Source organism: Equus przewalskii, chromosome 4 (assembly GCF_037783145.1).
Source record: "Equus przewalskii isolate Varuska chromosome 4, EquPr2, whole genome shotgun sequence".
Classification (NCBI taxonomy): Eukaryota; Metazoa; Chordata; class Mammalia; order Perissodactyla; family Equidae; genus Equus; species Equus przewalskii.
In genome coordinates, this window is record NC_091834.1 from 42,136,661 (window position 1) to 42,142,660 (window position 6,000).

The following is a 6,000-nucleotide window of genomic DNA, read 5'->3' on the forward strand; positions in this document are numbered from 1 at the left end:
ATAGTAATTAGTCTAATCTAGGCTGCGCTGTGATAACATATAAACCCCAGAACCCCAGTGACTCTCTACAAATAATTTGTATTTCTCCCTTGTGCAAAATCTGATGCCTTCTTCCATCTTTTTTTTCCCAGCTTTATTGAGATACAATTGACATAGAGTGTTGTGTAAATTTAAGGTATGTAACATGTTAATTTGATATACTTGTATATTGGAAAATGATTACCACCATAGTGTAGCTAACACCTTCATCATGTCATATAATTATCATTTCTTTTTTGTAATGAGAATATTTAAGATTTACTCTTCTAATAACTTTCAAGTATATAATACAGTATTATTAACTATACTCACTATACCCCTCCATCTTTTAGCTACACCATTTGGATCACGTAACTTCCAGGGTCAACAGAGCTGGGAAATGGAAACAACAGGAGAAGATTTACGTGGAAAGTTACATGTCCCTTTTTCTCAACTTCCACTAGCATGATCTGGTTGCATGATCTGGTTGTGTGATCCTACTTAGGTGCATGGGGGCTTGGAAATGTAGAGAAACACATGAATATTAGACCTCTACAGTCTGCTCTTCTAGTCATCAAATTCCCAATTCTTCCCTTCTTCACACGCGAAGGACATCTCAACCCACCCTCAGGGGAGACACGCCAGAGTCCAATCCAGTCACTATATCAAGCTCTACGGAACACAAGGGCCTCTCTGCCAGGTTCGCATGAAATTCTTCTTGATCAGGTGATCTATGAACTGAAAGGAAACTGTATGAACTTTCCCCCTCCACTGGACATACACTGGTGGAAGGGGGCAGGACAACCACAATACACATTCCCACTTGGAAAGAAGAAGATTAGGGACACACAGCAAAGATGAAATCCCACTGGGAAGAAGAGGTGAAGGCGCCACTAGACCTGGGGGTGGTGAGGCCTTAATTGTGAGCCTTGAAAGGAGTTCTTTCATCCATTGTACTCCATGGCTGCAAGCTGTGCCCTCGGAGATATTCTTTCTTTTCCATTATTCTCTGCCACCTCTGATGTGGGTATTGGGGATCATGGCCTCCTCGGGAGCTTCACAATTTTCTCAGTGACCTTTCTTCTGATAGGACACTGGGGACCCAGGAGTTGCAAGTCTCAAATGTCAGTTTAAGTGCAGATTCATGGTTTCTTTGGCAATACGGTTCCCTCACAAATATAGTAGGCTTCTGATGTATTTGCTTCCGGTAAGCTCCGTGTGCTAGTAATCATACCTAAAGTTCTTTTCTAGACAGAGTTCTAAAACTGCTTTGTTTCATTGCTTCTCACTTCCTTGTATTTCTCTGTCAACTTTATGTCAATCTGAAGATGTTTGAATAATAGGTGGGAAATTCACACACTTAATCTGATGCGTGTCCTCAGTCATTTCCTCCAATTGGAAAGTTTCACTGTGGTTATGTTGCAGAATCTTTTGAGATCCCGTTTTACTGTTTGGGCTCTGGAAGTAGTCATTTTTTCAATTTGCAAGCCTCCAAATTTCTGAACCATTCCCATCCCTTTCATTTCTGTTTGTAAACCAGCCAAGATTTTCCTGAGCTTATTTCATCCTTGTAATCTTTTGTCAAACACAGCCAACATTTGTTTTCAAGATTCTCCCCCTGAATCAGTGGGCTCAGAAGCACATGGTCTGCCCCCCAAATTACCATAAGAAATAATTATAGCAAATGCTTTCTCACTGCATAAAATGGATTACCGTTTTCCCAGTCTCCAACATTGGATTCCTCATGCCCTTCTGTCTAATTGCTAAGCCATTTCTACACATTTTAGCCTTCTTTGTTATAGCTTCTTATCACTGGTACAAATTCTGTATTTGTTACAAGGATAGATTAGAATGCGCTGTGGAAATAGATATCCTGTCCCTACCTAGTTGTCGAACACAATGAAGTTTTACTTCTTCATTGAAAATCTTCAGGATCCCGTCTTCTTTCATGGGCCATGGTTATAAGCTGTCTCAGATCAGAGGGGTATAAATTGTGAGGAAAATGGATAAGGAAGTTCAGGGTGACATTTTGCTTAGCAAATTTGGATTCCATGCCAGTATTATTGTTTAGGTATGTTTATTTGTGTGTTTATTCAATGTGATTGAGAAAGTTTATAGTGCCTGAATTATTGGTTTCCCTCCATTGAGAAGAGGAACAGGTAAGAATGGGGAGAGGAAGATATTTGATCAGATTTACCAGGGTGAAAACTAGCAGAAATTTTGTGCCAGTGGACAGATAAAACAAAATCTCCTCTGAGTTATAATCATATTTAAACTTTTTGCAAAGGTGACTAAATGGCTGTTGCACTTTCTTCTGGTGGCTTCTTGGTGGAAAATAGACACTATAGTAGTCCTTTCAGCAAGTTTGAGAAGTAGGCATGGCTGGTATCATTATAATCTTCATTTAATGATATGGAAGCAGAGGCACCTGCCATAGTTCCTGAAACATTGAGGGTCTTGAATAAATGTTGTTGGGTGAATGGAGGAGTGAACAACAGATTGAATGAGTCAATGAGGCAGATTAAACGACTATTTCTAGATTGGTTAGTAAATCACACAATCTAACCAAGTTTTGTAACATTCTGTCACCCCTGCCTCAGAGCAGCTTCAAAATGTAGGCTTACACTTCTGCTATAAATATTTTCTTTAGAGTTTTGCTGATGAATTGAAGTTTCATAACAAAAAGAAAGCAGATGGCTTTGGGGAGGGGCTTATGCTTGCTCTCTGAACTGTGTTTCTGGTTTGCTTGTTTATGCCGAGTGTGCACGAAGGTTGCCAGAGCCTTAATTTCAAACTGCATCGTTTAATAAAATACAATAAGGAGAATTAAGAAGAAAGCCTGCAGGGGAACATCCTGCTTATTATCTCTGTAATGAGAGGACTATTTTCTCTCCCATCAGTTGCCAATGATGGGGTTTTTTGTTTCCTCTCGTCCGGGCACAATTGTGATATTCAATGAGAAGAGTGCGAAGTGCCACTTTAAAGCCAAACATTCAATTCCTCCTAATTCACCAGGGACAGAAGGATCAAGTTGTGCAGCTGGGAGGTGATGTTTCTTCCCGGCAGCTGTCACTGAAGAGACACGTGCAAACCATAGAAGTCATTTGTCACAAGAACCCATCCAGAATTTGCTACGTGTGTCTCTCTTGCTAACGTGACATGAAATAGTGAAGCTTTCAAAATCAGGTACGGAGACTTCATTGTGTTGACATGGGCAAAATGAAATGGAGAGCTCAGGCAATTATGTGGATAAATCAGGCCAAAAATATCCAACGATTGAGAGAAAAAATTCCTTTAGCTCGAATTATTCAGAGTGACTGTCCATGTTCATCAATTTATCAGGATAATGAATTTTATTCTATACTTTGTCACTATAGATATATCTTTAGTCTATGAATTTGAATGACTTTGCAATTTTTTATTCCACTGGAAATTATAATAGGAGTTGAACGAGCAAGCACTATGTTAAAAGATTGCTACTGCAGCTACTGTAATAGTCCAAGAGAATTTAAACTTCGTTATTAAATAGCTAGCAGACATGGCTATTGGAATGGGGGTAGAGAAGGAAGTGTGAAATCTGTTGAGAATCAAATGCTTGTAACTAATCTGTCGCTCCCATTTAGCCTCCCATTATCCTAAAATATCTTGGTCTGTAACTCCCAGCTGCTTTTCTGGTCATTTGACAACTGGTTAAATGAGGCTGAAAATTTCATCAGGTTTCATATAAATAATAATATACTATTATATGTATACACAAGTGTATCCCTTTGTGTATTTTTAATATCCCTTATTTATATACAAAGAGATAAATGATTCAAGTATGTGAAGGATAAGCAAGGTCAGTTCTTATGTCTGCCCATGCATTGGCGTTGAACTTCCTCTCTGGAATCCTCAGCATGCTCCACCTTTAGCTGTCCTTCCTGTTTCTTCATTCTTTCAGAGCCACTAGAATCAGGAGGCCTGGGCTCGCCAGGAGGTAAAGGGAGACCTTCCTGAGCACTGACTGCCTCGGGTGGCCTGGTCCGGCTCGAGTCTGCTATACATTGGGGACAACTTGCCACTTAGAAGTTACGAGTCATGGACATGTTCACTGAAGCAATAGAATACTAAATAAGAAATAAACGCCTAATATTGACAAACTTTTTTATCTTTAGCATGAAAGTATAACATGAGGAAGGACCCAGAAGAATGATTCTATTGCTTCTAGTCACAATAATATTGTCAAATTTTGTTTTGCAAAATGGAAAAATGTGTGTGCTTTCTGACTGAAAAAGAAATATATTGTATAACATTATCAGGAAAATATAAAGGAGAAAATAAAAATCACCTAGAATTCAATTATCCAGAGATAACCAGTTGTTATGGACTGAATGTTCGTGACCCCTCTCCCACCCAAAATTCATAGTTTGAAGCCCTAACCCCATTGCGACGGTATTTGGAGATAGGGCCTTTGGGAGGGAATAAAGGGAATGAAGCCCTAATCTAATAGGGCTGGTTCCCTTATAAGAAGAGGAAGAGATATCAGGGTTCTCTCTCTCTCTCTCTGCCATGTGAGGACGCAGCAAAAAGGAGGCCATTCGCAAGCCAGGAAGCGACTTCTCACCAAAAACCATGCTGGCACCTTCATCTTGGACTTCTAGCCTCCAGAACTGTCAGAACATAAATTTCTGTTCTTTAAGACATCTATTCAATGGTATTGTTATGACAGCCCAAACAGACTAATATGGACTAATATTTTATATCCTCTAATACTTTAATATCCTTCTGGACTAAGAAATACATATACATACATACATACAGATATAGCACTATACATGCTTTAGATCAGCATTATCCAATAGAAATATAGTGCGAATCATATATATAATTTAAAATTTTTTAGTGGCCACACTGAAAATTTTAAAAAGGTAAAAATTGATAATATTTTTAATTTAATCCAATATATCCAGAATTTTGTTGTTTCAACATGTAATCAATTTAAACATTACTCTTGAGATATCTGACATTCTTTTTACATTCTAAGTCCTTGAAATCTGATGTGTATTTTCCACGTATAGCACAGTTCAATTTCTGCTGACTCATTTCAAGTGCTGCACCCACCATATTGGACAGAGCAGGTTTAGATCAACAGCTTTCAGTCCTGGGTTTGGGTTGGGACTCTGCTTTATTGCCAAATGGCCCTTGGCAATTTAATTAGCCCCTTAAGCCCTGGGTTCCTTGTGTTTAAAACGGAAGTAATCAAAGTATCTGTATCAAAGGGTTGTCAAGATGCCTAATTGATATGATATGTAAAACATATATAGTGCATGGTAAATAGCACTTAACAAATTTGGGCAAAAATTATCTTTGTAGTCATAGAATATGAATCTTTATTCTACAATAAATGCTAATTTGTGTATTTGAAACCATTTTCTCATCTAGTAATATCTTTCCATAAAGCCTAAGTTTGTAGACATATGCCAGAAAGTGAAATGAGTACCATTAAAGATCATGTCCTCTCATTGCAATGCTTTCCGTGTGTGTGTATGTATACACATGTGTGTTTCTGTCCGTGCTTTGGGAAGTACACAGGTGAGAACATGCTACCATAAAAATTTTCCAGGGCTGAGATGTACCTTTATGGAACTGAATTGCAAGGTTGCCTTATGTTGAGAGCTCAGGCAAGTATTTGTAATGCTGGCAAATGATGAAGCATCTTTTAATTTCCTAGTTGACATACATCATATTACCCCAACCATTGCCGAATTAAATAGCCATTTCATTTATTGGCAGTCTCAGCAAAAAGGCTAGGAAAATCAATTCTGAACATGAATTATGGCCTTTCTTTGAAAATCAGCCATTTCTTTTGTTTCTAAAATCTGCACTGTGGTATCCTCTGTTTCTGAGTGGTCGGTTATTAATGAATTCCGGCTGCACCTTTTTTGCGTGCTTGTTATAATTTTTGTCAGAAAGATAATAGCAGTTCCTGGCACAATAACCTTT

At 38.4% G+C, this 6,000-nt stretch overlaps 2 long non-coding RNA genes across 2 annotated transcripts in view; both read left to right on the top strand.

Moving 5' to 3' along the window:
* LOC139082800 (uncharacterized) overlaps positions 1-493 on the top strand; it is a 67,762-nt gene extending 67,269 nt beyond the window's left edge. Inside the window, exons 3-4 of the long non-coding RNA XR_011539046.1 lie at positions 132-175; positions 372-493. This is a non-coding gene — a long non-coding RNA (uncharacterized lncRNA). The remainder of the gene's footprint in view (positions 1-131; positions 176-371) is intronic.
* A 2,273-nt stretch (positions 494-2,766) lies between these two features.
* LOC139082801 (uncharacterized) lies at positions 2,767-5,522 on the top strand. The gene is made up of 2 exons (XR_011539047.1): positions 2,767-3,204; positions 3,959-5,522. It is a non-coding gene; the product is annotated as an uncharacterized lncRNA (long non-coding RNA).
* The last annotated feature ends 478 nt before the right edge of the window (positions 5,523-6,000 follow it).